Genomic DNA, 27,943 nt, shown 5'->3' with positions numbered 1-27,943 from the left:
GGTATACATATACAATGGAGTATTACTCGGCAATCATAAAGAATGAAATCTTGCCATTTGTAATTACGTGGCTGGAACTAGAGGGTATTATGCTAAGCGAAATTAGTCAGAGAAAGACAAATATCATAGGACTTCACTCATATGAGGAATTTAAGATACAAAACAGATGAACATAAGGGAAGGGAAGCAAAAATAATATAATAACAGGGAGGGGGACAAAATATAAGAGACTCTTAAATACAGAGAACAGAGGGTTGCAGAGAGGTTGGGGGGGATGGGCTAAATGGGTAAGGGGCATTAAGGAATCTACTCCTGAAATCATTGTTGCACTATATGCTAACTAACTTGGGTGTGAATTAAAAGATAAATAAAATAAAATAATAAAAGAAAAGAAAAGAAAGGAAAAGAACATCGTAAACTCCAGAGAAATAGTGAGCGCTCAAAATTGGGACAGTTAAAATAATTTTACCCCTAATCTTCAACAGAATAATGCCAATTCTAAGTAAATTATGTTAGTACAAGTTTATCTCCTTTATCTGTCAACTTCAAACTATCAGGCCCTAGAAAACCAACCTTCTGAGCCATTACAAGTGGCTACACGTTCTGAAATGAAGAGAGAAGTCGGAAAAACAAATTCCAGCTAGTAAAAAAAAGGATAGTATCAATAACCAGACACATACTCAAAATTCTACCCAACAAAATGAAGATGATTTAAGTAACACAGAAAACCCCATCAATGATGATAAAATTTATTTTTTAATATCTAAAAAATAAGTATAATGCAGTAGAGCCATCACAAAAAACACAATTTCCGATTAAGTACCATAAACTGGCATGCTTACAGAAGCAAGGCCACAGCACTGCCAGGAACATGGTGGAAAACAGGTCCAACTTATCATTGCTAATGGCACTTGCCTAATTGCTTCAAACTTTCTGAAGAGCACTCAGGCAATGTGCCACTAAGTCTATAAACTGTTGAGTCCTTTTATCTGCCGATTCCACTTTAAGGAATACATCCCAAGAAATAAGCCTGTAGGAAATAAACCTGGGCCACAGAGGAAGCTCAAGGAGGAGGTAGGAAGTGTGAACAGAACACATCTATCACAGCGGAGCCTGGGCACTGGAGAGGGCCATAAAGATCACAGGCCCACCACCCCATGGGCCTGCATCATCATAGGACCTGAGAACATCAGAGAAGGCAGATGAGCACAAACAGGAAAGTCTAGGGAAGTATGGCTTGAATGTGATTACCCAGCAAAGTGAAAGCTTGTAGGAAAAGAGGTGGTAAAACCAAATCTCCCCACTGCCAATTTGTTCACACGCAAGATATTACTAGGGGCACCTTTAGTGATATTCATGCTGCATAGATAACCCCACCCCATCCTATGAAAGAGAGAAAGGATGTGTGTGTGAGATCCAAGCGAGTGGGAATGATGTTACTATAAGAATAACTGCTCTAGTTCACTAAAAGCAAGCTTTGACAAACTTCATGAAATTATTTCTAGCACCCTAATGGATTGCCGCACACCAGGCTGCTGCCACCCCACAAAATGGCAGACATCGTCAACCACGCAGGGGTCCGATAAGCCTTTATTGACTTTTATTTCTCCAAATAGTATCTATCAATTTACAAAGCACTCCCTCAAGTTACCTCTACTTTTTTACCTTTTATGGCACACGTTTAAAAAATACGAAACTAAGCAGTATTTTCCTAAGGCGAAATTTTATGTTGCAGGAATGGATAACCAGATAGACCCTAACATATGTGCTTCTCCACAATACTAGACATGGTTTTACTGCTTCTGTTGCTATGTTGCCATCACTCAAAAGTTGTGACTAGATCCTTTGGGCTCAAATAAAGAACCAAGTAACTTCTAACTTCAGGGTACCACCACTTAATTAGAAAGATAATACAGACATACTGTGAACCACCTAACTGTGTAGGCAAACCAGGAAATTTGTCAACAGGGGCAAAAATAATGTGTATAACTTCTGAATTATATGAAAACTGGCAGGCCTCCTGCCCTCCTAACTGTGTTTCAGTGCTTATGTATGAAGGTAGGATTTAATTACCTTCACAAGATAAGCTGCTAATAATGTAAAAAGCAAACAATATAAAAATTCCCATTTCCCTCTTACACTTACCCACCTAACAACGTTTCTATGAAGAAAAACACGGTGCCAGGTTTCAATAGTAACATTTTGAAATTTATTTTTCTTATTTCTCTCTCTCTCCAGTTCAGAAATTCTGCAACGTTGCCTGTGCCATTTCCAAGTTCCTCAGTGCTGAGTTACAGACACTTAAAAAAAAATAAAACATCAGGTACATGCTATTCCACTATTCATTCAGAAATTATTTACATTTACTATATATACCTTGAGAATTCTGCCATCCTAACAATCCGTGCTCAGACCAAGGGGTCTATTTCATTTCAAGAGCATGCGTTTTCACAAACACAGACAAGTGCACATATAGCAGACTGCTACCACAGTCCTTTATATTCACCAGGACGGCAGAAGGCACACCTGATGGCAGGAAGTACAAGGACCTTTGCTGTTCACAGGCTCCCAGCCCCCAAACTATTATCAGGCCCTTTGGGGCAAAGAGTACAAGGGAAGCAACTTTATTTTTTTTTTTTTTAATTTTTTTTTTAACATTTATTTATTTTGGGGACAGAGAGAGACAGAGCATGAACGGGGGAGGGGCAGAGAGAGAGGGAGACACAGAATCGGAAACAGGCTCCAGGCTCCGAGCCATCAGCCCAGAGCCCGACGCGGGGCTCGAACTCACGGACCGCGAGATCGTGACCTGGCTGAAGTCGGACGCTTAACTGACTGCGCCACCCAGGCGCCCCGGGAAGCAACTTTAAAAATCAGATAAACCTTGGAGCACCTGGGTGGCTCAGTTGGTTAAGCATCCAATTCTTGGTTTCGGCTCAGATCATGATCCTACGGTTTCGTGCGTTCGAGCCTCATGTCACACTCTGCGCCAACAGCACGGAGCCTGCTCGGGATTCTCTGTCTCCCTCGCTGTCTGCCCCTCCCCCACTCGCACTGTTTCTGTCTCTCCAAATAAATAAATAAACTTTAAAAAAAATCAGATAAACCTTGAAGTTTCCACAATGAATATGTATTTTTACCATCTAATTATGCCCACCCTCAACCTCGAGAATGGTTCCAAAGAACCACTTTGACAACCACAGGCACAAATAAGGCAATCCCACACTATTACAGCGTGGGGATTTTAGAAAGGACAGGAGAGGAACAGAACATGGGGAATACTCGCTCGAGGAGAGTTAATGAAAAAGGCAGAGAGGTCTTGGGGAATGCCACCTTCCTCACACGCCTGTGGTAACACCTCTCCCCAAGATTCCTTACATTCTGGACCACGGAGGGTCGGGTCCCATGGGCAAGACAGCCCTCCGTTTCTCACTTCCCCACTCTTGCACCCTCCATAAACTGCACAAATATATCTATGTCTGTCGCTAGGCTTGGAGCAACCTACAGGAGGACAACAGCAAAGTGTGAAGGGCCAAAAAGCAGTGAAAATGCAGGCTCTAATAACAATTAGCCAGGTAAAACCTCTTCCAGTTGGGTTTCATCACCTGTAAAATGGTGACAATACTTACCTCAGAGGATTTCAGGAGAATTCAAAGGGATGAGAATCTCTCTCTAGTGTCTGTCACACGGTGAACATTAGCCATGTGGCAGCCACTGATGTTGCTTGTCCTTATGCGCTTCCCTCCAGCATCAGAGGAAGACGGCTCTCTCGACAACTAACTCTTCCATCAATGCTTGGGATCCATCCTCTCCCACTTCTCAGCCACCTCAGACCCTGGGTTACTTTGCAGTTAGTCTTTCTTCATTTCGTTCAGGGGTCTCCTCAAACGTTACCTGGTCATTGATGCCCTCCCTAACCACCCCCTAGAAAACATACCCCTACTCCTGTCCCCACTCTCTATCCTCCTATCTTACTTTAGTTTTCTTTCTGGCACTTGTTACTACTTGACATTATAGTATGTCTGCTTGATTACAAACATACTACCTGTGAGACATGTGCACGTATGCACACAAGTGTGAGCTCTGTTTCGTTCATGCTGTACCCTGAGTCTGGAACAGCACCAGGCTCACAACAGGTGCTCTTCATGAACATTTTCTGAATGGAAGAATCCTTTCCGCTCCTATCACTAAACCTTTCTCTTTCTACAGTTCTTTTCTCCTCAACAAAGAAACAGGTTCAACCCAATCCTAAAATAGTGACTACACTAACGAATCCCCCACAAACCTGTATTTTCTCTTCTTCCCATATTACTTCCCTACAGTTGCTCTTAGCAATGACTCCCTAGGAGCCAAATCCAATGGACATTTTTAACCTCTATTATAGCTTCCTCGCAGCATTTTAAGCCATGAACCACTTCCTCCTCTTAAAATCCTATTCTCACTGGTTTCTTGGAGGGCGTGCTCAGCTGATTTCCCTCCGATTGCAAGCTTCCAAAGCTCAGCTTCTTCCCTAGGCCTCTCCTATTGGAAGTCCTATTTATTAACTGTCAGTGTCCCCAGGATTCAACACTGTTACTACCCCCAGGGCTTACTGAGGTCTCTACTCAGTTCCCAGACTTCATCTTTCTACACCATGACCATTGTCCATTTCCAAACCCAAGCCCTCCTCCTGGCCTCCAAGCGAACACTGCCAATCTCATGCTGGCCAGTTCCAAATAGGTGTTCACAGATTGCACAAAAAGCCCACAACTCCTTCAAAATCAAACTCTATACTACTTTTACACACATACGCACCTGTTCCTATGTTCCCCACCATCAGAGGCTAATGTCCCACAACGTGCCACCCAGCCCTGGATTCGGTCATCCTTAACTCCTGCCCTTTCCCCTAATTCCTTCAAAATTCCCGAATCCCTTGGTTCTTCTCCAGTCCACTTTATCTTTGTACTTGAAATCATTTCTGTACTTCAAATAGCCTTTTAAGTACCTTTATTCTTCATGCCCCCTACTCTCATTCCATCCCCTCATTGTACCAAGAGTACATTTTCCTAAAACGTAAAGAAAATCAGATCCTATCTCTGTAGTGTCCTCAGGAAAAAAATACAAATTCCTCAAAGCACAGGGCCCTGCATAGGCAAGCTGGCCCCTGGCTTGTCTCCTACCAGCTCTGACATTACTTTCTCCCATTCATCCAAGTATACTGAACACTGGCAGGTTCTGAAACCAGCACTGTTTGCTGAGATCTTTGTTCAGACTATGCCCCTATCTGGAAAATCCTTCCACTGCCCTTCCTCTCCAGTCTCATCCTATAGAACTCAGCTCTGGTGTAATGTTCTCTGGGATGTCTAACCTAACTTCCCTAAACCCTGAAAGCATCTTGTGAAAAGCACTAAATTATAGTAGCCATATCACCATGATATCATCTTTTCCTGTTTTCCCTGTCTGCAGTGCCATCGGCTATTAAGTGCCTAAGTGTCCTCTGGGAAGGAACTCTGTTCTGCCGTATCAAGGTTGATATTTGACTTCTGAATGATTATCTACAGAATGAGTGAGTGAATAAATGGGAAAGCTCAGAAAAGGCTTTGAGCTCCTATCTTCTTCATCTGAATTGGTGGGCTCCATCTTCTTCCTTTCCTGTTTTTTCTGTTCTCCTAGTCCAACCAAAATTTTCAGTATTCTTCATTCACACTTTTTTCAAAGTAATACAAGTACTTAGCTCAAGAATTCAATAACCTAAAGCTTAACAGAAAAAGTAGCATTCCTGGAACATCTGACTGGCTCTAGTTGGTACAACATGTATGTTGGGTGTAGAGATTACTTAAAAATCTAAAAAAAAAAAAAAATAGTATTCCCCTGACTCCACTCATCCCCATCCCTGATTCACTCTTCCCAGAGGTGATCATTTGATCTTAAGCTATTCCTTCTGCTTTCCATTATATTTCTGTAAAAAATGCTAATACCTCTATTAGATTTTTTTCTTCCAATTTTAAACATTATTCTATTGGCTTCTTCCTGTGAAACAGGAGGTGGCAAATATTTTTATAAAAGGCCAATAATAAATATTTTAGGCTCTCAAGCCACATGATCTCTGTTGCAACAATTCAATTCTGTCATTACAGCACAAAAATAGTCACAGACAATATGCAAATGAATGGGTCTGGCTGTGTTCCAATAAAACTTTATTTATAAAAACAGGTAACCTCCTGTTATGGAAGATGGAAGTGTTACCTTCCCAATATACTTATTATCATCATTATTTATTAAATCAATATTGGACTCACAGCTATATTGTGCTAAAAAACTGTTTTGTGTAATTTTTTCTCCTACAGATAATAAGTACGTCACTTTAAAACCTGTGTTGTTGTCTATGAATCATTAACTTATCTCAAAATGCTCTCTTCAATCAGAGAAAAGCATTTAACTCCTAATCTGGTGATAAAAATCCACTTGGTTGATAAGAATCACCATTAAGGGCAGTAGTAGAAGCAAGCAGCCAGGCACTACCAGAGCTGTATCAAATATCACACTGCAAAGGAAAACCTGACGGTACTTTTTTGTTTATCATTGTACCCTATGCCTTCATGTCAACTGATCCGGATCAGGAATGATCACATCTGTGAACACAGGACTGAAGAAACCAATCTCGTGACAGCAGAGCCCACTCAAGGTTCAGAGCCCTGAAAATTCAAGCTATAACCTTTGGGGGAAGACAAAGGATTTAACAAATGACACACCAATTTCATTCTCAAGAGGCCTCACCAAGTAACACAAGACCTTTCGACTCGTTACACTCTAATGCCTGTTTTGGAGGAACAGGAACACCTGGAGACCAGGGAGTGCAAATATCTAAATTCTGAACACAAGGGTTGTATGATTTGTACAACTGATTCAATCTCCCTGGGTCTCAGTTTCTTCATTTGCAGAACAGGGACAAAAACCACCATTTGGGAGAGGAAATGGAGTTCTATTTTGGACATAAGTTTGAAGGACTGGGGAAGGAATTTAAAGCTCAGGCAATGCAATCCTTTTATCTTAAGACAGGAAACTAAGGGTCAGAGGAGTCTGATGACCCAAAGGCTCACAATTATTCCAAAGTACAAGAATTGGATTTTCTGGGTTCCAATTCAGCTCTCAGCACTACAATGAGCTGCCTTGAGCAAATGAAAGGCAAATGAAAATAGCATAAGTGAGAGGTCGGGATTTGGAGATGTTCTATTTGGGGTACTCAGAGAGTAGGCAGAGGTTAGACAGATATTCCACAGATAAATTACAATAGTCTAGAATAGGAAAGTCCATGAAGGGGAGGGGCGGGGAGGTAAGCAGGCAACAGCACAGGACGACTTTGATCCATCCACAGGGTGAAGAGGAAGCAATTAAAACAGCTTGATCAAACTGTCTTTCAAGAAGACTTGTTAAAGCACATTTTTAGAGAAGATGGATGGACCCTTCAGATAACATTACATACAAGGGCAAAATAGTTCATGAAGTAATTCATATGATAAACATAGATAAAATCTTCAGGGATAGATAACTGCAAGTAATTCTGTTTAAATTCTTTATCTACTGTCATAATGCCTTCTATCTGAATTCTGAATTGTTACGTAAATTTGTTTTGGAGTAATTTATAGTAAGGAATAAAGTCTATCTGATAGCTCTATCCAAGACAGCGGGGGAAACAAAGTAAACACATTAACAGAATTATAATACAGACAATCCTCAGCAGAGTTTGTACTTTGGGATAAATAATAAAAGAAAATCACATATTTATGATCATCCAGGCTCAGCACTCTTTATTCTACAGGAAACAAAAGAGCCAGCCCAAGCGCAAACCAAGCTATAATCTAAAAACATCCAATCACCTACATTTTCAGAATTCCTAAAACTAAAAAGATGGGCTTTCCCCCTACTTCTACAACTCTGCTGTTTTAAAGTAAAATAAATAAAGTGTCAACATGTTTCCAAAGAGTTTTTTTTCTGTTGTGTAAAGACAAGACAAAAGCCGGTTTCTGAATCTGACACACATTTCCTTTATGTTCCACCTTTAAGGTGAAATCCTGAAACCTAATCTGCACACCCTTCACAAAATGGCCAGCTGCAAACCCAGGAGGAGGGTGTCCCTGATGGAGTCCACAGCCATTAAAGTCCCTAAAAGCTGTTCAACTCTGGCACCTCCTGCACTTCCCTTAGGTCTAAGCATTTAAAAGGAATTGAAAAGGATTTTTTAAGCTATGAATTTTTAAAAGATGAAACCGTTCTCCAATCCTCTCCCCCTCTCAACTCCTCCTTCCCCAAAATCTAAAAGGAAGAGAGGGCTGGGATAAATGCAGAACCAGGCTGCAAGGGGAGGGGGGAGGGCCACGGAAAGCAAGGTGTTGTGTGAACGAGCCCCGTGTAAAAAGTTCTTGCAAAAGCAAGCACAGACAACCCTGGCCGAATGGCGCGGTGGGCGGCTGGCATCAGGAATCCCTTGACAACAAAATGTTCTGGCTCTCCAAAGCTGGTGGGACCACACTGAGAGCAGAAACTGCAAGCAGTAAGCAGAAGAGTCAAGAAACCACCTTAGGCAAGTCGAAGCCAACTGACTAAAATCTGTTAACACCATCTACACTGTGTGTGGTTCACCTAATTACAAATTGGTATAGATGGAGCCATCTATTTCAAAGTAACATATTAGCAAACAACATATTGTTAAAACAACTACAATGACTTCTCACACCTAAATCATGGCTTACCTGGAAGTACAACTCAGTGGCACTGTTTTAGGAGGACTGGTCTGAGAGACGTCAGAATCATACCACAATGAGCAAGAAAGCCGCAGAGAAAGGCCTTAGTTTACTTGGCAAACGGTATCGATTTCCAGATCAAAAGACAACCATTTTGAAATATAAACTTCTCAATACCCAAGATCCCGTGCTGATATTATATTATGTTTGTACTTCCCATTCCAATGCCCCCTTCCATCATCAGCACTAAGAACCAGCTGTAGTGATGTGACTGCAGATTGTTCTACATACAGATGACCAGTTTGGAGGACAGAAAATTTCCAAACTGTCACTCTGGAGTATATGTGCAGAATGAGATTCCTACCTTCGGTCATCCATGGGTACCCTTTCTTTAAAATGCTAAATTTGCAAATGAAGCCCTTTATCAGTGAGACAGTATGAGCCCAGACTAGTAATAAAATGAAGTAAGTAAAGTCAGGAAACTCATTTGCCTGGATATGAAATCCAAGTATAAGATCTGAAAGGCTCAAGAGAATACTAAAGGAGGTGGTGACAAAGCTGTAGGTCACAGACCAGTATGATAAAGGCGGCCCTCAAAGAGATGAATACAAAATAATAACCCAGAGGGCCTAGGGGCTGCATCAGATTCACCTTTGAGTCCTCAATGCCTAGAACAGGGCCTATGATACAGTGAATACCTGTAAGTACATGCCTGAATTTATAAATGAAAGGCTACTTTCACCATACACTATTTTATTCCCTTCACCTTCAAATGACTTAGGGTCAAAAAACACAAGGGAACAATTTTTGCAAGGGAATCCCTCTAGGTTCTCAGCCTTCTGTGTTACATGTTTGTGGTAACTCTTGCCTTGGCCAAAGCCTCATTAGATAAGGGTACTACCAGCCATTCAAAGCATGAAAACAACCTCATATCCTATCAATGTGGAGATCTCAAGCTCTGCACACAAAAGTAGGTAATTCCAAGTCTATTACTGTCATTCACTTTAATTTAATAACAACTGGGCTTTAAACAACTAGCCCCACTTTAAAATTCACCCTAAATTCTATCCACAGTGTACTGCAGAGTTTCTTAGTACCCTTTGCTTTCTGGGAATGTGCCTCCTGTCCAGATTCCCTATCTACCTCCTAGATCCAGGTTCAGCTCTTAACCTGGTGGATTCCTTCCATTCTGTGCCCAGTTACTACTCCTGAACAAACCACAGTACTAAGCTGCTTTCATTTAGAGGTTTTAAAAGCCACGTGCTGAGTCTGTCCTACCACCAATTCCTGAACCAACCATCTACAGCTATCATTATTCACCCCTATGTGGAAGTTACCATTGTGGGCCTCCCAATCTCTCAGCCAGGAAAGAAGGGTCTGGTGATTTGTCAGCAGCGACAAGAAGAAGGGCGCATCATGACAGAGGTTAAAGCAAAGAGAATGTTTACAGAGGAGAACAGTGGTATTTTATTTACACTGCATCTGAAACACCATAAAAAAACTAAGAAGCTGCTGTTCAAAGAATCAGTAAGAAGAATGGCAACAAGAGGAAGTGGAAGTTGCTCTATCGGCAGCCTCAGCATTAACAGTTTGATCCCAAATGAAAAGAAAGGTAGTCTGGCAACAAATACTTCTACTGAATGAACAGTGACAGATTTTTCAATTTTAAGACGTACAACCCTCAAGCAAGTTTTTAAAAATAAGAAAAGGGTGAGTTACCCAGTATTATTTTGTATTTCCTCTATTGTAGACAGGATCTTGTATTTAAGCTTTTACTTTTGGAATTAAACTATACCACATTTTAACTTCTACCAAAGTATATAATACACACTAAAAAAAAAAAAAAGTACTAATCTGCACAAACACACCCATGTAACCAGCATCCACATCCAAAAAACATTATTAGCACAACGAAAGGCTCATCCATGCTCTTTTCTGGTCACTACTACTTTTCTCCAAGGGTAACCACTATCTTGACTTCTAACGGTATAGATTCGTTTCCCTGCTTCTGTATCTGATAAAAGTGGAATTATATAGTGCATACTCTTGTATCCGGCTTTGGTGCTAGTTATTAATTTATTGCCTCTCAACTCCAAATTCACCCTTCAGTACCTGCTCTGTGATAACACACAGGGAGGGCTCTTGAAATATTTCTCCTTGACAGATAACATGACATTAAGCTTGGCCAGTAGAGGGCACTGGAGGGATGTCACAGGAGGAAGAGAGCTCCTTCAGATTCAAGAGAGCAGTGCTTTTGTTTGTTCTTGCTTCTATACCATGGTCACCAGTGAAAGTATATACAGGGACATCCAGTGACATGCCCAAAGCTTAGACCATTTTCTCAGAGTTGATCTGGAAGCTTCAGTTTGCCAGCATAGGTCCTACCTCTTTGTGAGGATAATGAAATCATCCTATGTTTTCTCTTCTTTAGGACAAATATCCCCAGATACTTAATATTATTTAATACCTCATATATTTTCTGCTACCCCCTGAACTTTCTAAGTTCTGTATGTTCCTTAATTTGCAAAGTCAAAAGTGGAACTAAGATACTTTATCTGGTTAAAGTAGTTATCATCACTTATAGATATCTATCTGAAACCAAGTCAAATCCTATGGTGAAATGTCCAAGGCCACCCTATTAAGTCGGGAAAAAGACAAGGATGTCATCCATCAAGAGCTGCTCTGGACTTTCCAGAGAATATGGGAGAAAAGTATGAGACGTACAAACTTGACAGAAAGATACAGAATTATTATTTATGATGTGACTGTTTCTCTTGTAAGCCCATTAAGAAACAACTCTTAAAATTATGGGAACCAAGAAAAGAGTTTACAAGACAGTTAAGAAAAAATATATTTACACAAACATCAATACCTCTGTGGAAAGAAACCTCAGGTTTTCTTCACGTATGCACTTGCTGCTGGTTCATGTCCCACATGCCAAGTGAAACCACCCCCACTGCTCTGGTGGGACCGCCTATTCAGGGGACTGGTGCCAAGGCGGAGGCCCCACTTGTACAGACCAGACACGAGAGGCCAAGCTCCCAGAGCACAGTTTAGCCCCCATACTGGAACGACCCAATCAGCTGACAGGCATGTTTAGCTGGTCTTTTTTAACACAACCCTATATGCCCAACATAATATTCACCTTGAATTTCTAGTACACCAAATTCAACCATGTCTCAAAGTGGCCCCTCTCATTTTATGGTTTCTCACATCTCCAAGGAGATGGTCACCTCACTCAGCAACCAACAAGAGAAGATACGCAGGACAGTCACCAATGAAACTGAAGAACTAACGGTCTCTTCTACTATAAAATGAAAGCACTGACCCAAGATTTGGAAAGCCCTCTCCTAAGGATCCTATGCCCTAAAATCCTATAAATCTATGACCTCAGTATATAGAATAACTACATACCAAGAGGAAAAAAACTACAGAAAATGAATCCTGTGCAAACATTACTATGTCCTCTATTTTACTGAGTTCTCCATTCTCCAGGTGAGTAAGAAAGAAATTCTTTCTCCAACCGCACCAAGAAAACCTTACTAAAAAGGAAAGGCTGCACTGACATCAAGAAGATGATTCAGGAGGGGCAGGCGCCTGGGTGGCTCAGTTGGTTAACTGTCTGACTTCAGCTCAGGTCATGATCTCATGGTTCAGGAGTTCGAGCCCCACACAGGGCTCTGACACCGCGGAGATTAGGATTCTCTCTCTTCCTCTATGCTGACAGTGCCTGGGATTCTCTCTCTCTCTCTCTCTCTCTCTCTCGCTCGCTCGCTCGCTCTGCCCCTCCCCCACTCACACTTGTGCCCGTGTGCATATGCGCTCTCTCTCTCTCTCTCTCAAAAAAGATAAATGAACTTAAAAAAAAAAAGATGATTCAGGAAAGGTTTCTGTTAGAAACCTTCTGTTAGAAGGCATGAAACATGTTAAGTACTTCAGGAAATTCTCCAAATTTGGGAAAAATTAAGGATGCAATGATTACCAAAAGTATATACAGTGTCAACATCTGAATCTGTAACTAGAATAAATAAAATTAAGCAACATGTTGTCTGTAAGTCCATCTCCTCTCTTTTGCCTGGAGAATCAGTCCCGTGAGGCCTTTTCTATTAAATTTTACCACTGGCACATAACTGCTTGAAGCTTCAAACACAGACTAAAAGACACTAGATAAATCCATCTCTTTTGGCTCCTGACCTGAGGAAGCTTCCTCATTAGTTCTGTGTAACACATCCCTATCAGTGATATCCAACTGCTCAAACCATCAGATTGTTACAATGTTCAGATTCTTGAGGATCCAGTCATTTTTTTATTCATACACATTAACCTCTTATCAGACTAATACAAAACAAACACAATTCAATTTTTTAAAAAAATTTTAATGTGTTTATTCATTTTTGAGAGAGAGAAACAGTGGGGCGCCTGGGTGGCGCAGTCGGTTAAGCGTCCGACTTCAGCCAGGTCACGATCTCGCGGTCCATGAGTTCGAGCCCCGCGTCGGGCTCTGGGCTGATGGCTCAGAGCCTGGAGCCTGTTTCCGATTCTGTGTCTCCCTCTCTCTCTGCCCCTCCCCCGTTCATGCTCTGTCTCTCTCTGTCCCAAAAATAAATAAACGTTGAGAGAGAGAAACAGAGCAGAGAGAGAGGGAGACATAGAATCTGAAGCAGGCTCCAGGCTCTGAAGTGTCAGCACAGAGCCCAACACAGGGCTCGAAGCCACAAATGTGAAATCACGACCTGAGTCGAAGTGGGCCGCTTAACCGACTGAGCGCCCCAAAACAAGGACAATTCAAACATAAAAACAGAGAAAGGTAGAGATTTTCTTGTGAAAGAACACGACTGTTCAAAGTATTCATTATTCCCATCTAGAATGACATTCAGTAGAAATAATAAATTCACTTGCTAAAGGAAAAATAGAATGAAGGACAGCAAAAGAGGTGAAGAGAATTATTGAAGTTTGTTAAAATATGAAACCCATTACCTCAATTAAAAAAAAATTACTTAGCAAAGAGCAGAGACACACTTGGGACAAGACAGTCTGTATATACACTGCCTCCTGACTCTTGGTTCTATAATCGAGACCTATCACTGCTATTTATGATGATTTGGAGAATCTGAAAAATTGTTTCCATGGTGTTGAATACTAGCTATATGGCTTTCTGCTCCATAACTAACCCGAAATTGTGTAGGTAAGATCTGGATGGATGTTTAGAGAGCAAGCAGCCTGAACTTCAGGGCAAAAAGGGTCCAAAGCCAGAGTAGTATCTTGTGTGAACCTGTGATCTCAAGCTGTCCGCTAGGTTACCCTTGTGACCTTGCCATCTCTTCTGACCCCATAAGTCCTTCTACCCCAGGTGATAATACAAGAGTCTGGGGGCTGCTTCCACCTCCATCTAAAGTTAAGAGATTCAAAAAACCGTCTTAGGATAAGAAAGACCTTCCTTAAGGGAAAATTCTACCTGTCTGCTCCTCCATGTAGACATAAGTGTGTGTCTCTCTCTGTATAGATACACACACAAGCAAACAACATACACACATATATGCAGATTATTTATATATGAATACAAATAAATTATTCTCCAGGACTAGTAGGTACACTTGAGGCATTTTTCTAGTAATAGAGACACTACACGATCCACTCTATCCTTCTGCTACAGCAGAACACAAATTCTACAACTTAACTGTCTAGGCCCAAATCCTGGCCCTTGCCATTCATTAGCTGTGTGACCTGGGCAAATTACTTAATCTCTCTGCCTCAGTTTCCTCATATATAAAACAGGGATAATCATGTGAGGATTAAACAAATCAGTACATGCAAATTACAAAGTACAGCGTCTGGCACACAAGAAGTCTTTTATAATGTCAACTATTTCTACTGATACCACACAACAAACAGCCTTCTAGGCAAGCTTACAAAAGAAATATGTTACCACAACAATGAGAAAAAATGGCCTACATGAATTCAAGTGACCAATGTGGATTCATGACCCATAATCCCCAACCAAAGTAACCTTAGAACTTTACTATACTTGGAGCAAGACCCAACATAGATAAAAATATTTCACAAACGCATAATAATGCAAAGCAAGAGTCTAACTCAAAATCTGTTCCCATAAAACCTTTTAAGGACAACTCATTCAAAAACAAATAGAGGGTAATTAAATTTAGCTAAACACATAACTTTTAAACATTCTTTCCTACACAACAGGTCCTTTATAAGCCATAATCAGAGAAAAACATACTTGGCATAAACTAATTTTCCAGATACCTCACAGTATACTTGCATTTTTTAAAAATTCTTAATAAAAAAATTTCCTTTCCTTTTCTACAAGTTACTCAAGATTTCTTAAAATGTTAACAATAGTGAAATAAATTATTCAGGCCATAATCATCAATGATTATTAAATTAAGACCATTAGCTAGAAGGTGAACAGACCTGGAAATCTATAGGTTGTCAGAATGTCACCCTATGGATTTTGTTGGTCAAATGGGGAAACACACCTGACAACAAAGCTATGCCAAATGAGCCCATCAATCAATCAATTAGGATACAAAGTAGGACAATCAAACATTATGGCCTACCAATGTGAACAAGTATGCCTCCAAATCTAACTACCTGTTTATAGGTAATATGGAAAAAAAGTAACATGTTACACAACACAAGGACACAATCAGCAAAATCCATGATGTGGGGTAGGGGGACAACTTAGATTCTACAATAAATAAATGGCATAACCAAAAAAAAGAGATATATTATAGATTTTAAAAGATTGAATTAAAGAGATGTTATCAGTCAAATGCATTAGGTAGACCTTATTTGGACCTGATTCAAAGAGTTAACTGTAAAAAGACATTTCTGAGAAAATCAAGGGAGGAGATTCAGTATTAGATAATATTAAGGAATTAGGTTATAAGGAATTTGTTGGGTATGATAATGTGCCTTTCTATACAGTCCAGATCCAACAGACATACACACACTAAAATAGTTGTAAGTGAAATAATAGGTTGTCTGGAGTTTTCTTTAAAATAGGTCACAAAGAAAGTCAGAAGGGACACATTAAAAAAAAAAAAAAAGAATGGTGTGAGAATTTATCATATTATTCTCTCTACTTTTGTGTGCATTTGAAATTTTCCATAATAAAACATTTTTTAAAGGTTAAAGGGAAAGAAGAAACAGGAATTCATAACCAAATCTAAGTTTGGCTACCATCCATCCATGAGGCATGAAAACTTGCAGAAAGCCTGTATGTAAAACAAACACAAAAAAGCTGACAGTAGTGGCCTCTAAAGACCGTCTGCGAGATACTCTGGACAGATTTCTTTTGTCAGCAGAAATTCTACAACATTCCCGTGGAGGTGTGCTTTCCATTAGGCAATGTTCCATTACCAAGGTGTCAACAAGATGTCCTGGTACCAAACTGAACTCTTCAGCCTCCTTTACTGAGAAAAGTTATTCAAGGAAACTGACTACCAAAACATATATAGTTGACCTTTGAACAACATGGGTTTGAACAGTGCAGGTCCACTTATACGCAGATCTTTTTTCAATAAATACAGCATAGTACTGTAAACATATTTTCTCTTCTTTATGATTTTTGCAGTAACATTTTCTTACTTCACTATAAGAATACAGCATGTGACACATGTAACACACAAAACGTGTTCATCAACTGCTATCAGTAAGGCTTCCAGTCAGCTGTAGGCTATTACTGGTTAAGTTTTTTTGAAGAGTCAAAAGGTATATATGGATTTCTGACCGTTGAGGGGTCAGGGCCCCTAACTCCGACATTGTTCAAGGAGCAACTATAGTTTTTAATGGGGTGCATGTATTTCTAAGTCTTTGGCAGTTAGTCTCTTTATACTTTTCAGTTTCTCCATTTATATAAATAAATACTGTTTTCCAAATTCAGGAAATAATATTTGGTACAATAAAAAAATTTCACTGTGTTAAAAAAAAATTTATTTCAACCCCCTTTCTTCCAATCCCTTCCCCACTTCCATTCCTCCTAACATAGTTCATGCTGTGCTAGTATCACCTCATACTTGCTATCAGAATAGTTAATACATTACCTAATTATACCAGATCTGTGGGTCAAATTTGTCACCTATTTCATTCCAAAATGTAAAAAAATACATGAATAATTATCATTGTCCCAGATATAGGAGTGTACTGCATTTACAGAAAAGGATACTGTTCAAACGTCCTAACTACTAACCTAATAAAGGGGTTCAGTGATATAGGCACCAAAGCTATCCAAAGAGTAATCCTCTTTGATCCACGACTGTGTTTTGTACTGCTTCTTGTTAGGTAAGTAAAACTGTGAATCCAGAATATTGTACCATGCCAGCCTTAAAAATATTTTCCCAGCAACTGTCTGTCAAATATTTTTAATAACTCTCACCAGGCTATCATCACCCTTCTACGATTCCTTCTGGGCTTTACATATCTATTTAAACATAATTTGATCAACAACAGTGGTAAAAAAAGAAGACAACTCTATAAAAATAAACAACAATAAATAATACCTAAAGGTAAAGATGAATATAATTTTTAATTTTTTTAAATGTTTATTTATTTTTGAGAGAGAGACAGAGCGTGAGCTGGGGAGGAGCAGAGAAAGGGGGAGACATGGAATCTGAAGCAAGCTCCAGGCTCTGAGCTCCGAGCTTTCAGCACAGATCCCAACATGGAGCTCCAACTCACAAACTATGAGATTGTGACCTGAGCCAAAGTCGAACACTTAACCGACTGAGCCACCCCGCACCCCAATAATTTTAATATATAGTTGAAAATGAGCTATAAGATAAAGTACCTTTGGTTGCAGAAAAGGCTGATCTGGGAAATCTATTTCTGTACTGATCTTATTCCACTGGGAATAGGGCACATTGTCCCTAGGATAAGAGAGCGGGTAAATCAATACAATATATTATTGCCAGTAAGGAGAAAACTACTCAGCTTTGTTCTCTTTGCACTGTAAATATTCAGACCAAAGGTTATTTTCTTAATTAACAGAGAAGTAGTTACATTTATCCACACTGAGATAGATGGTTTTAAGATACTAAGTGTCCTACTGAAAGAACTTAGCTTAGTAAGAACTTAAAACTGGATTCGCCTTTTTAACATGCACTGTGAATAATAAACTGGAATGCAAGAACTAGCACTTATTGCATTATTTTCTTTATTTTTTAAAAAGTTTATTTATTTAGTATTTGAGAGAGACAGAGGCAGCACGAGTTGGGGAAGGGCAGAGAGAGAGAAAGAGAAAATCCCAGAAGGCTCCGCACCACCAGCGCAGAGTCTGATGCAGGGCTCAAACTCACAAAACCATGAGATCATGACCTGAGCTGAAACCAAGAGTCAGAAGCTTAACTGACTAAGCCACCCAGGTGGCCCTGGATTATTTTCTTAATAATCATAATAATCTCATGAAATAGATACCATTATTATTCCCACTGTATAGATTTAAAAAAGCAGAACACAGGATGTTAAGTAACTTGCTAAAGAAAACAGAGCTAGTAAATAATGGAGTAATAGCACCATCATCATTACTCAAAAGATTTTTAGGGATAATCAGAAAAAGCAAAGCTGTTAGTAACTTATATCCAAAACCATTAGTATTATTAAATCTGGTAAAGAAATATTTGCTGAGCATCTACTGTATGCTCAACATTGGGCTGGTTACTAAAGGATACCCGAGAAGCAGAAGACTGCTATTTTTTCTCAAAACCTTACTGTCACAAAATGTACACATAAAGGGGCACCTGGCTGGTTCAGTCAGTAGGGCATGCAACTCTTGATCACAGGGTTTTAAGTTTGAACCCCGTGTTGGGTGTAGAGATTACTTAAAAAATAAAATCTTTTTTTTTTATTTTTATTTTTTATTTATTTTTGGGACAGAGAGAGACAGAGCATGAATGGGGGAGGGGCAGAGAGAGAGGGAGACACAGAATCGGAAACAGGCTCCAGGCTCCGAGCCATCAGCCCAGAGCCTGACGTGGGGCTCGAACTCACCGACCGCGAGATCGTGACCTGGCTGAAGTCGGACGCTTAACCGACTGCGCCACCCAGGCGCCCCAAAAAATAAAATCTTAAAAAAAAAAAAGTACAGGGCACCAGGGTGGCTCAGTCGGTTAAGCGTTGACTTTGGCTCAGGTCACAAGATTATGAGTTGGGGTTCGAGCCCAGCGTCAGGCTCTGTGCTGACAGCTCGGAGCCTGGAACCTGCTTCATATTCTGTATCTCCCTCTCCCTCTGCCCTTCCCCTGCTCACACTCTCTCTTCTTCAAAAATAAACATTAAAAAAAAATTTTTTTTTTAAACAGAACACATAAAACTAGTACAGGGGCACCTGGGTGGCTCAGCTGGTTGGGCATCCAACTTGATTTCAGCTCAGATCATGATCTCACAGTTCATGAGATCAAGCCCTGTGTTAGGCAGGCTCCGTGTTGACCGCTCAGAGCCTGCTTAGGTTTCTATCTCACCCACTCTCTCTCTCTGCCCTTCCCCTGCTCGCTCACTCTCTCTCTCACTCTCTCCTCAAAATAAACTTAAAAAAAAAAGAAAAAGAAAAACAGTAGAGAAAAATGTTTGTCTTCCCTGTGTAACAGCTACCTCATCATAAATTCATACATGCCCAGCCCTCATATCTCACCCCAGTGCATTTTTTAGAGACATCACAGCTGACTATGGAGTATCTTCCCACTACTGGTGGCGGGAAGGGCAGTGTGGATTTCTGGCTGAGAAATAAAATTCATTTCATAATTTCAACTCTAACTTTAAAAAGACATATCTAAAATGTATTGAAAGACCACAGAGATCCAAATATAAATAAGATACCCTACCTACTTTTTTAAAAAGTGTATTTATTTTGAGAGAGAGCAAGAAAGTGCATGTGCGTGAGCAGGGGGTACAGAGACAAAAAGGGAGGGAGAAAGAATCCCAAGCAGGCAGCATGGAGCATGATGTGGAGTTCAAACCCACGAACCGGGAGATCATGACCTGAGCTGTAATCAAAAATTGGATGTTTAAACGACTGAGTCATCCAGGTACCCCAAACACCCTTACCTAATTTTAAGAAATTATAGTCTAGTGAGAAAAGACAAACCTGTTAACAAATGTCATTTGTTATGGAAGACAACAGAACTAAGGAAGAGTTTCAAATATAGTGCAAGCCAAAATAAAGGAAAAAGAAATTACAAGGAGAAGTTCTGATAAAGTAACTCCTACGGATGCTACAAAAAGAAAAAGATTTAGAAGTGCAAAATTCTATAATAACTGAAAAATACAAAATTATGCTCCTAGTGCTAAAATAGGTCCTGAATATTCTATATACACAATATGACTTCTCTCCCCCAAAACCTACCCCTAATGTAACAGTAGTCTCAACAATATGTGATGTCCATCTCAGTCTCTTAAATCTTTTATAATAATATCCAGCAGTCAATCAAAAATTACAAGATAGGGGCAAATGGGTGGCTCTGTCGGTTAAATTTCCAACTCTTGATCTCAGCTCAGGGCTTGAACTCAGGGTCGTGAGTCCAAGCCCTGAGTTGGGCTCCATCCTGGGTGTGAAGACTACTTAAAAAAATTTTTAAAAAGATACACAAAAGAGCAAAGCGGGTGGGGGAAAGAGACAAAGCAATCAAGAGGACCAGGCTGAGAGATACCCAGAAGTTGTAACTAAGGCAATTAAAAATAACAATGATTAATAAGTTAAAGAATTTAGTACACAATATGCAGGCATAGATCGTAAATTTTTTTTAAGTTTATCCATCTTGAGAGAAAGAGAGAATAAGCAGGGAGGGGCAGAGAGAGAGGGAGAGAGAGAGGACCCCAAGCAGGCTCCGCGTCATGAGCACAGAGCCCAATGCAGGACTCAAACCCACAAACTGTGAGATCATGACCTAAGCCAATCAACAGTTGGATGCTCAACCAACTGAGCCACCCAGGAGCCCCCAGATTATAAATCTCAACAGAAAGATAGGTTATGAAGCCTATCAAATAGAGTCAAAGAGAAATGCTTTTTTTTTTAAGTTATCAGAGATGAAAAATTCCTTTGCTGGGCTCACCAGAACACTCAATATAAACAAGGAATCAATGAACTTGAAGACAAATCACTAGAAATCACCCAAAATGAAACACAGAGAGTTAAAGAAGTGGGCAGGGGACATGTGCACAACAGAAAGAACATTGAAGGGCTCTGGGATATGATCAAATGATATCATATAGATGTAACCAGAGTCTCAGAAAGGGAAGGGAACAAGGCAGAAATGTCATTTGAAGAAAAATGGCTGAGACCTTTCCAAAATTAAAATCATCAAACCACTGATCCAAGAAGCTTAGAGAACCCTACAGAACAAATATAAACAAGTAAGCAAATAAATATGACAAAAAATATATGCCTAGACACTTGACAGTAAAAGTCAAAGTGAAATCTTAAATACAGTGAGAGGAAAAAGAAATTACCTTCTGAGGAAGAAAATTACATTTTCAGCAGACTACTCATCAGAATTTATACAATCCAGAAGATAATGGGGTGAAATCTTTTAAGGTACTAAGGACCGGGGAGGGGGGGTACTTCATGACTCATGACTCACAATTATACAGTCAGCAAAAATATCTTTCTAAAAACAAAGGCAAAACAATGACTTTTCAAACAAACAAAAGCTGAGGTAATCCAATGTTAGCACACTTGCCCTACGAGAAATGGTGAAGGAAGTTATTCAAGTGGAAGGCATGTGATACCAGAAAAAATGAGGATCTACACACAGAAATGAACAGTTCCAGAAACGATAAAAATGGAAGGAAATATAAGAGGCCCTTTTTCCATATTTTTAATCATTCTAAAAGATAATATCAAAGCAATATTAATTCCAGTGTAATGTGGATTCATAAAATATGTAAAAGTAAAATGTATGACAACAATATCACACTGGATGGAAGGGGAAAACTAAAAGTATACTGTGTTGTCAGGATCTTATGTTGTATGTGAAATGTGAACTAGTATATTATGTGAAGGTAGACTGTGACAAATATTGTAAACTCTAGGGTTGCCACTAAATTTTTTTAAAGAGGTATAACTGATATACCAATAGTAAAGATAAAAAGAGAATTTAAAAACCCTCACCTGAAAGAAGGAATAAAGAAAGGAGGAATAGACAGGACAAAAAGAAATCAACTAGCAAGATGACAGATTTAATTCCAAACATATCAATAATCATGCTAAGTGTAAATGGTTTAAAGACCCCGATTAAGAGGCACAGATTAACACAAGACCCAGTTACATGTTTTCCATACAAACCCACTTTAAAGACATAAATAGGTTAAAAGTAAAATGATAGAAAAAGACATGCTGTGCAAATATTAATCCAAATAAAGCCAGAGAGTCAGCATTAACATCAAAGTAGACTTCAGAAGGGATATTAAAAGAGATAAAGAGAATGACTCACATAATAAAGGAGTTAATTTCTCAAAAAACATAATAATCCTTAATTTGTCTGCATCTGACACAGAGCTTCAAAGCATATGAAGCAGGGGTGCCTGGGTGGCTCAGTCGGTTGAGCATCCGACTTTGGCTAAGATCATGATCTCTCGGCTCGTGAGTTCAAGCCCCATGTCGGGCTCTGTGCTGACAGCTCAGAGCCTGGAGTCTGCTTTGGATTCTGTGTCTCCCTCTCTCTCTGCCCCTCCCTCACTCATGCTCTGTCTCTGTCTCTCTCTCTCTCAAGAATAAATAAAACGTTAAAAAAAAATAGCATATGAAGCAAAACCTGATGGAACTCAAAGGAAATATATACATAATATATGTAACTAACAAAACATATACAATTTTATATATATATACACACACAGACACACACACACACACACACACACACACACATACACACACATACACATATATTATAGTTGGAAAGTCAACACTCCTTTTTCAGTAATCCATAAAATGAGTAGACAAAAAACTTATAAGCATACAGAGATATGGGTAAACTATCAACCAACTTGACCTAATTAACATTTATAGCATACTCCACCCTACAAGAGAAGAATACACATTTTTTTTTTCAAGTGTACATGGGACATTCACCAATATAACCTATATTATTGGCCATAAAACAAATCTCAACTTTAAAAAACTGAAATTTTACCAAGGTATATTCTCTGACCATAAAGTAATTAAATTTGAAACATTAACAAGAATGTATCTGGAAAATCCACAAATATTTGGAATTAAAATACTCTTCTAAACCACCCTGGGTCAAACAGGAAGTAATAAAGGAAATTAGAAAATATTTTGTATTAAACGAACATCAAAACATAGCATGAAAATTTATGGAAAGCAGCTAAAGCAATGCCTAGAGGAATATTTATAGCATTAAAAAATTATTATAAAAGAAAAAGGCATCTGATAAATTAAGCTTCTACCTTAAGAAACTAAAAAGGGAGACCACAGTAAACCCAATGTAAGTAAAAGGAAAGAAATAATAGAGAATAAAAATCAGTGTAATTGAGAACAAAAAAATAAGAGAAAAAGTAATGAAACCATGGTGTGCCTGGGTGGCTCAGTTGGTTAAGCGTTCAACTCTTGATTTCAGCTCAGGTCACATGACCTTGTGGATTGTGAATTCGAGCCCCACACTGGGCTCTGCGCTGACAACGTAGAGCCTGTTTGAGAGTCTCTCTCTCCCTATCTCTCTGGCTTTCCCCTGCTCGCTTGCTCTCTCTCTCTCAAAAAATAAGCAAATAAACTTAAAATTGTTTTAATAAAAAGAGAAAAAGTAATGAAACCAAAAGCCAGGTCTCTAAAAGATCAATAAAACTGATAAACCTCTAACTAGAATCATCAAGAAAAAAAGAGAAAAGACACAAATTACCAATATCAAGACTCAAAAAGGAGACATCTCTAGGGAGCCTACACAATTAAAAGAATAATAATATTAACTTTATGCCTGTACATTTGCATAACTTAGATGAATCATATAAGTTCCTCAAAAGACACAAACTAGCAAAACTCATTTAAGAAGAAATAGAGAACTGGGGCACCTGGGTGGTTCAGTTGGTGAAGCAGGTCTGACTCTTGGTTTCAGCTCAGGTCATGATCTCATGGTTTGTGAGTTTAAGTCCCGCATTGGGCTCTGCACTGACAATGAGAAGCCGGCTTAGGATTCTCTCTCTCCTTCTCTCTCTCAAAATAAATAAATAAACTTAAAAGAAGAAGAAGAAGAAGGAGGTGGAGGAGAAGAAGGAGAAGGAGGAGGAAGAGGAGGAGAGGGGAGGGGGGGAAGGGGAGGAGAAGAAATAGAGAACCTAAACAGGGCTTCATCTATTAAAGATGTTGAAATTATAGTTAAAAACTTTCCAAAAAGGAAAACTCCTGGGCCAGACTGGGCTTCAGTGGTGAATTTTACCAAATATTTAAGAGGAAATAATACCAATTTTACATATACTCTTCCAGAAAACATAAGAGGAGGGAACATTTCCTATCTCATTTTATGAGGCCAGTATTACCCTGACACCAAATATAATACAAGAAACCACAAGGCAGACACAAAGATCAAAACTAAGACACTAAAATCCTTAACAAAATATTAGAGCAAACTGAATACAGCAACAGATGAAAAGGATAACACATCAAGACCAAGTAGGATTTATCCTGGGTATGCAAGAGGGATTCAACATTCAAAAATCAATTAATGTTATTCACGGTATCAACAGACTGAAGAAAAAAATCTATATGATCATCTCAATAGATATACAAAAGTATTGACAAAATCCAACATCAATATATGATAAAAACTCTCAGCAAACTAGAGTAAAAAGTTATGGAACTGTATTATTTTTCCCTAAACTCAGGAACAAAGCAAGGATGTCTAATCTCATCACACCTATTCAACATACCAGTGTTCTAGCCAATGCAATAAGACAAGAAAAAAAAAAAAAAAAGAAGGTATACAGATTAAACAGAAATAAATAAATGATCAATGTAAAAAATTCCAAAGAATCTACAAAAAAGCTTCTAGAACCAGCAAATTAGCTTAATGAGGTCAACAGGGTATAAGATTAACATATAAAAGTAAAATATATTCCTATATATTAGCAAGGAAAATTGTAAATTCACATTTTTAAAAAAATACCATTTATAATACCCCAAAACATGAAATATTTAGAGGTAAATCTAAATTAAGCACAACCTTATAATTGTTATAAATCACCTTTAACTTGACCAGTCTCTTCCCCTATACTATATAACAACTCTGGGAAAGCCTAAGTGGCCTAAAACTTCAGAATAGGTGGACTTATTTTCTTCTCAGCTCTGAAAGGTTTGGAAGAAGTTGATTTTTCTTCCAGTATATCTCTTTTCTCACATTTTCCCTTGAAAGAGGTTCATCCCAGGGCACCTGGGTGGCTCAGTCGGCTGACCATCCGACTTCAGCTCAGGATGTGATCTCACAGTTCACGGGTTCAAGCCCTGCATCATGCTCTCTGCTGTCAGCACAGAGCCCACTTTGGAGTCGCTCTCCCTATCTCTCTGTCCCTCCCCCCCTCTCAAAAATAAATAAACATTAAAAAAAATAAAAAAAGAGTCCATCCTGAGAATTCAGGCTGTAAGGATGGTATCTTAGAACTAGGAAACTGAAAAATGGGATGCAGCCCCCCAAAATTAAAAGCTTCCAAGAGCCAAGTTAAAAGCTTCCCCTCTGGTGAACTGACAAACTTTAACACTCACTAAAATCCCCAGATGACATATCACACTGTGTTAAAGACTTGTCTTATCACTAAGCCTTCCACACATTCACAACCTCTATTAGTAAGGCACGCACAAAGCAGCTATGTATTTCAGACACATTCCTCCTCCCAACATACCCCCAGACACATCTAACTGGACTGTAAGCAGATCCCTAACCCAAGGGCACAAGGGCAGTCAGTTCCTAAAGAGGCCAATGACTGAGGATGTGACATTTTGGGCAGGGGGTGTGACCTACAAGGCAAAATCAATTTACTCTCAGAAATCTGAAACGAAGTGTACCTAAAGAACAAGGTATTAAGCAAGAGGAGTAGAAACTGAGAAATCATGAGACTGAGAGCCTGAAGGAGCTATAAGGGACCCTGGTCATGGGAAAGTCAAGACAGAATATAACATATAAGTAAGCAAAAATTATAAAGTAAAGACAAGCAATAAGGTAGAATGAGGGAGCCAGAAGTTGGGAAGAGAAGGGTGGGGCAGATTCACTGGGAGTCCCGTAAATGGTAAAGTACTAGGAGAAACTATCCAAAAAAGACGGCCACTAAACGCCCTGGAGCTGTCCTGGATCCAGTAGGATTACTGTATTAGTCATCTATTGCCAAAATAATGCTTCACAACAGACCACAAAATCTTGGTGGCATACAACAATAAGCATTTAACTTTCCCTCAGGCATCTGAGTTGGGTTGACTCTGCTTTAAACTACGGGTCTGCTGGGGTGGCCCTCTGCTCTCTCACTCTGAGGTCCATGCCTAACAGGCTGCAGCTACCCAGGGCTCTTCTCTTGGCAATCACAAAGGCATGAGAGGACAAGTCCATCAGCACAAGCATGCTGCAAACTTGTGCTTTCGTGTCTACTAACATGCCATTGGGCCAAAGCAAGTCATACAGCCAAGCCTAAAATGAAGGGATAGGGATAGAATTCCACCCATCAAGTTATGCCAAGAGTATGAATGTAAAATACTACTGCAAAGAAGTGAAAAAGAGGGGCCAATGACTCAATCTACCATACCATTCACACCACTCTTCTAAACCAACTTGGCCTAAATCTGTATCTTACAATTAAAAGGATCTAACTAAAACACAAGAATTAAGAAAATACACTGGGAGCTCCCATTCCCCAATGCAATGTAACCTATGGATGCCATTTCTCCCTTCTCCCCTTTCAGAGGTCAGATACCATCTGAATTGTTTTGTTGAAACATTTCTACTTAAAAAGGGGTTAAAAGGGGCACCTGAGCAGCTCAGTCAGTTTTGATTTTGGCTCAGGGGATGGCTTCATGGCTGTGAGATGGAACCCCTTTTTGGGCTACTCACTGGGCATGGAGCCTGCTTAAGCTTCTTTCTCTCCTTCTCTCTCTGCTCATCCCCCACTCGTGAGCATGGGCACTCTCAAAATAAACATTTTTTAGAAGTTAAAAACGTTTTCTAAAATTTATTATTAAAAAATAATAAATTAAATAAATTAAAAAGGGTTAAAAAAAAACAAAACCTCTTAAGAAAGTCAGGGGCACCTGGGTGGCTCAGTTGGTTAAGCGTACCACTTTTTGGCTTAGGTCACCATCTCACAGCTCGTGAGTTTGAGCCCTGCATCCAGCTCTGTGCTGACAGCCTGGAGCCTGCATTTCTCTGTCTCTCTCTCTCTCTCTCTGCCACTCCCTGCTTGCCCTCTCAAAAGTAAACAAATGTTAAAAGAAAAAAAGCAAGCAAGAAAGAAAGCAAGAAAAAGGTAGTTGACATGTGTCTAGAAAATATGGCAGCAACAGCTCAAGGATTTCCACAGATGGAAGATGCCTAAAACACGCACGCTACTCTACTAAGATACAGAGTTTCGAATCAGTCTGTCCATCCAGTGGTCACAGGTTTTCTGTACCTCGAGCTTTTGAGTCCTGTCATCACCTTTATGGTTAAAAAACACTTTTCTAGAATAGTATTATCTACCTAGTTTGTAAAAAAGAAAAATGTCACAAACCACAAAAAGGAAAAAAAAGAGTGAATAGCGTTAAATCTAAGACTAGAGTAGAATGAAATGGCAGAAAAGGGAATGAAAACAAAACAGAAAAAATTGGAAAGTTAACACATTTAATTTTCTGGGGGTACAAGAAATACCATTTACTGGCCTAAACACAGAAAGTTTTGAGAAAAACAGTCTTGTTTCTTCAAAAAGAAAGTAAAATGCTGAGTACACTTCTCACCTATGACCCATTTCAAACAATGAACTCACTCCATGTTAAGTGAATTAACAATGACTCAGTGATATCTGTTAAAAGAAACTCATTCCTCAGTAAACAGCCAAGCAAGTCAAGGACAACACAAATAGATTAATATAAACAGAAATCAGAGCCACAATGCACACTACATTTGACTGTTGTTCAAATGCGTACTTCTGACCCAGACCATCCTCACAAAATGGAATTCATGGTCAATCAGCCCACCACACTATAAAGGATGGAACAACATGGCAACAGAACTGCACTGGCATTA

At 39.4% G+C, this 27,943-nt stretch overlaps 1 protein-coding gene across 6 annotated transcripts in view; it reads right to left on the bottom strand.

Annotated features, from left to right (window-relative positions):
* CHD6 (chromodomain helicase DNA binding protein 6) overlaps positions 1-27,943 on the bottom strand; it is a 205,477-nt gene that overhangs the window by 151,688 nt on the left and 25,846 nt on the right. The window contains exon 1 of one of the 6 annotated variants that reach the window (XM_045053606.1): positions 2,150-2,299. The exons of the other annotated variants lie outside the window; for them this stretch is intronic. The gene's annotated coding sequence lies outside the window, so the exon portion shown is untranslated. Of the gene's footprint in view, positions 1-2,149; positions 2,300-27,943 lie in introns of those variants that run through there. 6 annotated transcript variants of the gene reach the window in all.

Source organism: Felis catus, chromosome A3 (genome assembly GCF_018350175.1).
Source record: "Felis catus isolate Fca126 chromosome A3, F.catus_Fca126_mat1.0, whole genome shotgun sequence".
Taxonomy (NCBI): Eukaryota; Metazoa; Chordata; class Mammalia; order Carnivora; family Felidae; genus Felis; species Felis catus.
This window is presented reverse-complemented; position numbering and strand designations above follow the sequence as displayed.